This window comes from Olea europaea, unplaced genomic scaffold (assembly GCF_002742605.1).
Source record: "Olea europaea var. sylvestris unplaced genomic scaffold, O_europaea_v1 scaffold221, whole genome shotgun sequence".
In the NCBI taxonomy this organism is placed as follows: Eukaryota; Viridiplantae; Streptophyta; class Magnoliopsida; order Lamiales; family Oleaceae; genus Olea; species Olea europaea.
This window is the reverse complement of record NW_019240124.1, coordinates 496,749-501,622: the sequence shown is the minus strand read 5'-3', so window position 1 is coordinate 501,622 and position 4,874 is coordinate 496,749.

The following is a 4,874-nucleotide window of genomic DNA, read 5'->3' as shown; positions in this document are numbered from 1 at the left end:
AAACTATTCAGCCAACAATTTAGTAAACGATAAGTAAATACAATATATCGAAATAATTACCTTACCAATTTCATAAACTCGTAAAAACTCATTCTTCCCATTTTTTCCCCATGCACATTCGCTTTCTATTTTTGATCTCTTTCTCTAACACTATTTGGGTGAATGTGCGTTGCACGTTAGTTGATTAATTAATGTTAGAAATAAGTGTTTGTATGTTTTCGAGAAATTCATTTATAAATGTGAAACATATTTTGAAATTGGTTTTAAAAAAAAAAATGAGCATCTTGTTTATAAAGAATAGAGTTCAATATTTCATTAATGTAGATGAATGACTCAAGAACAAGAGTTGAACTTTTTCTAACACTATTGGAGTGAATGTGCGTTAGTTGATTAATTAATGTTAGGAATAAGTTTTTGTAAATTTTCGTGAAATTCATTTATAAATGTGAAAGACATTTTGAAATTGGTTTTTAAAAAAAGATAAAAATGAGCATCTTGTTTATAAAGAATAAAGTTCAACTTTTGTTAGTGAGTCATTCATATACATTAATGAAATATTGAAAATGAAACTTGATGTTTGTGTGTTCAAATTATGACTTGTTTTGTTTGTTAGTTTGGATTTTTTTTTTAATTTTTTACAAAATATTTCATTTGTTGATTGATAATTTGAGGTTGAATTTGTTTGATGTTCATTTTTTAGATTTGGACATATGTTACTAATTTATGAATATAGTGATAAATTTTAATGTGCACTTATCATCTGAAAATTAAAGTAATAAAACCAGAATTAAATCAAATCAAATCATAATCGAATGGTTCGGTTTTGGTTTGGTTTTATGACTTAAAAAATAAAAAAAGCATTGGTTCATTATCAAAAAATTATTGGATTATGGTTTGATTCGATTCGCTTGAAACCAGAATTAAATGAAATCCTGTCAATCCTTAATAACAAAACTAAAACATAAAATTCACAAAAAAATTAAGTATGCATTCCATTTGATCAAACTTTAAAATTAAGTGTGCATTTTATATCCAGTTACAATTTATGAATATAACTTATTTTATACTTAAAATTGATATTCTCAAAAATATTAAAGCGCTGCAAGATAATGAGATAAAGTTCAAGTTGATGCAAGTGAAATTTATGTATTAAAAAAAAATATAAAGCATGATAGGACAACAATATCAAACTTAATTGATATTTTAGGTGAGTTTTTCAGAATAATGATTCATATAATAATAAAAATTTGCATTCGCGCCATTTTTATATATTTTCAAAGAAAATCCCTTTTCTACCAAAATTTATTTATTAAGTTAATAAATCAAAATTAACCTAAAACAAGGGCCAAATTAGTTTAGCTAAAAATTAAATTTTTAGTAGATTTTGACAAAAATAGATAAAATGTGTGCTTAAAAATTGATAAATTTAAAAAAAAAAAAAAAAAGTAAGGTCAAATATATATTTTATGAGGTTAAATTCATTAATGTTCACTTAATTTTATATTAAGTGTTACTATGATCACTCTATTTGATTTTATTTCACCATGATCATTGAAATCCATATAATGTTTCGTCATAACCATCCAACTTCTTTTCATCTTTTTTACTAATTTTAAAAATAGTAAAATGGTAATTTTTGGATTATATATATATGTAACGTTTTTGTTAAAATAAATTTTTATTTTATTTTGAAAACCCTTTTCTCTAAAATAACTTTTTATTTTATTTTTCTAAGTAAAGTTTTTATTTTAAATAAGTTTTTATTTTATTTTTAAAAAAAAATTTAAATAAGATTTTATTTTGTTTTTAAAATGTTGTTTTTGAAAATAAGTTTTTATTTTATTTTTTAAGTAACTATTTAAAATAAGTTTTTATTTTAATTTATTTTATATATAATGTGAAGTTACTGTTTTTTACCCATTTTAAAATTAGTAAAAATAATGAAAAGAAGTTGGGTGATCATGATAAAACGTAATATGAATTTGGACAATCAGATTGACATTAAGCATAAAGTTGGATAGTCATAATGAAACAAAATCAAATTAAAAAAATACATAAATATAAAATTGGGTGGTTGTTGGTGAATTTAACCCTATATTTATACTTAAACCCAATCCTACCTCACTCTACCCACTCTAACTCCACTTTCATTTCTTAGCATCATCCCCCTCCATTAAGCACATGCACAGATGCACCCTGTCATTTTCATTTTTTTTTCTAACTTTCTTCTTTTCTCTCTATATGTACGTTGACATGAACATGAGGTTAGAGAAAATCCATCAATATTTCTAATATATATTTTTTTAACTACAATTCCCAATCTAAAGATCTTGATTCATTCCACCAACGACAAAGCACGTTAATCATGTTCTACACTTTTGTTTTATTCTTTCTAAGTCGAGAAAAATATACTAAAATAGGTTGATTCATACTCAAAGCAAATATAAACAGAAATCAAAATAAACATGTTATCCTGAAACTAGATAATTACTCAAGAAAGATATATATTTTTAGCACTAAAATATGCGAAATATAAATAATACATAAAACGCTAAATGGGAAAAATTCTAGCGATTTATTCACATTAAAAAAGTCCAATTCTCGACTTCTCGTAAGTAAAATTCCATTTAAACAAAATAAAAAAAAATCGAAAATGAAGTACCTACAAAAAGATTTGATTCCATCCAGCAATTACATATATAAGTACAGGTATAAAGAGAGAATAAGCAAGCGAGAGATAAATGAGGTCACAAGCAAGATAACAACTCTATGGACGAAAAATTGAATTTTGTCCTAAATGATTTAAATTTTATCAATCTGATCTCTGAACCAAATTTGATTTAAATGGATACTATCTATTTAAAAAAAAATGACCAAACAAAAGCCACTACTAAAAAATAATAAATCCCCTCACACGAAGCTTAGTGTGTTCAGTTGATGCTCCGTCTGGCACGAAGCAGCAGCCATGGTGACCCAAAAATGGTTTTTTATCATTTTCACTAAATTTTTTCCTTCCGTAACCGTGTAAATACTTTTTTGGCTCAACAACACACTATATATATATATATATATATATATATATACCTTCTTCTTCTTTATCACCCATTAATTCAAAAAAATCTCCATCATCCTCACATCATCTCTATGTCCTGTCATTCCCTCTCTGCTTTTTTTTTTTTTTTTCCTAACCTCTAATTGACTAATTTCTGATTCCAATATTCAAGATTCACAAATTCAAACTCAAAACAAATATTCTTTTTTAAAAAAATATATATATATCAAAAAAATTATGATTTCTACCTTCAATTGGCTGCAGTGGAGGCAATACCAGGGAACCTCTCACACAAGAGCACCAAAACTTTAAAATTTTTGACCGATTGGAGATCATTCAGCCGGAATTGGAGATATGGGTGTGTGTTGATGAGCTACATAAGATAAAATGCCGAGATTCAGAAATAACCCAAAAAATTTAAAATTTTATACCCTACCTTTAAATCATGGAAAGTTGGAAAAATTAGGATTTCTACCTGCAATTGGCTGCAATGGAGGCAAGACCAGTGAACCCCTCACATGAGAGCACCAAAACTGTAAAAGTTTTGAACAACTTGGAGATCATTCGGTCGAAATTGGAGGTATAGGTGTGTGCTAATGAGCTTTTGGTCAGATTTCAAAGGTATGAGATTGTGGATTGGACAATGTCTAATAGTTGCATGGGAAAAAAAGGGTATGGGATTGTGGAGTGGGTGATGTCAGAGCTGATAATTGTGTGGGAAAAAAAAAGTGGAAGACGATGGGAAATTGTGCCACGTGTCCAGCAAACATTTCGCTCATTTATATATGTAAGATAATATGACATACATTAATAAGCATTGCTAGAAGCTCTTTGTTTAATTTTATTCTTATTTATTATTGGATAAGGGTCATAACTCGATCAGAGAATTTCAATAAATCTCATGAAGTTCAATATGAGTTTGTGATTTTTAGATCTAAATATTACAAATATACATAAAATAAAGGACGTACATGATAGTATTTCAATTTTGTAGCGCTTTTCTTGGCGGCAACTTTATTTCACCTTATTATGATTTTAATATTTATATATATTTCCATTTATTTTTAAGCGCTAAAATGTGATTTTTGTGCCAAAAATAAATCCTATCATAGTTTGAGGACCAAAGTGTACTTTCAAAAAGTTGTGACGATTTATCAAATAGGTAAATAATTCCAGTTGACATAAAATTTATTAGTACGGCGCGTTTGAAAATTTACATGGAATTACAAACTTACAAAAGCATCCAATTTGTCCATTTAAAAGTCTTCGACAAAATTAGATGGTAACGAGTCACGAACTTAGAGGATAATCTTTAAGAGACTTTTTAACCACAAAATACTCTTTATTTTAAAGCGTGAATATTTAAAAATGAACTCCAAAAAACTCTCTATTTTTAACTTTTTAAAATAGAGAGTATATTTCAAACTCACTCCCTATTCTTAATGTACAATGATTGCATTTAATATATTACAAATTTCAATACCCTACAATTTAAAATTTTCAAATTACATTTGAATTGATTGGTCATTAATATATAAAAAATTATACTTAGAATTATTAATTATTCATTTAAAAAAAAAGCAAAATAAAGAATAAAAACAGAGAGCTTGTTGGGGTGTTAAAATAATTATTCTCTAAATTTAAAGATATTTTCTATTATGCATAAAATGCTCTTTATAAATAGAGTTTTTAAAAATGCTATTAGCTAGTTTTTTGTATCATTGTGACTCAACAAATCTCTATATTTCTCCCACTGTAAATCATGTCAGTGCATGACAAAATTTGGATCCGATCGAGCTCATATCCGTAGCATATAGCCTAC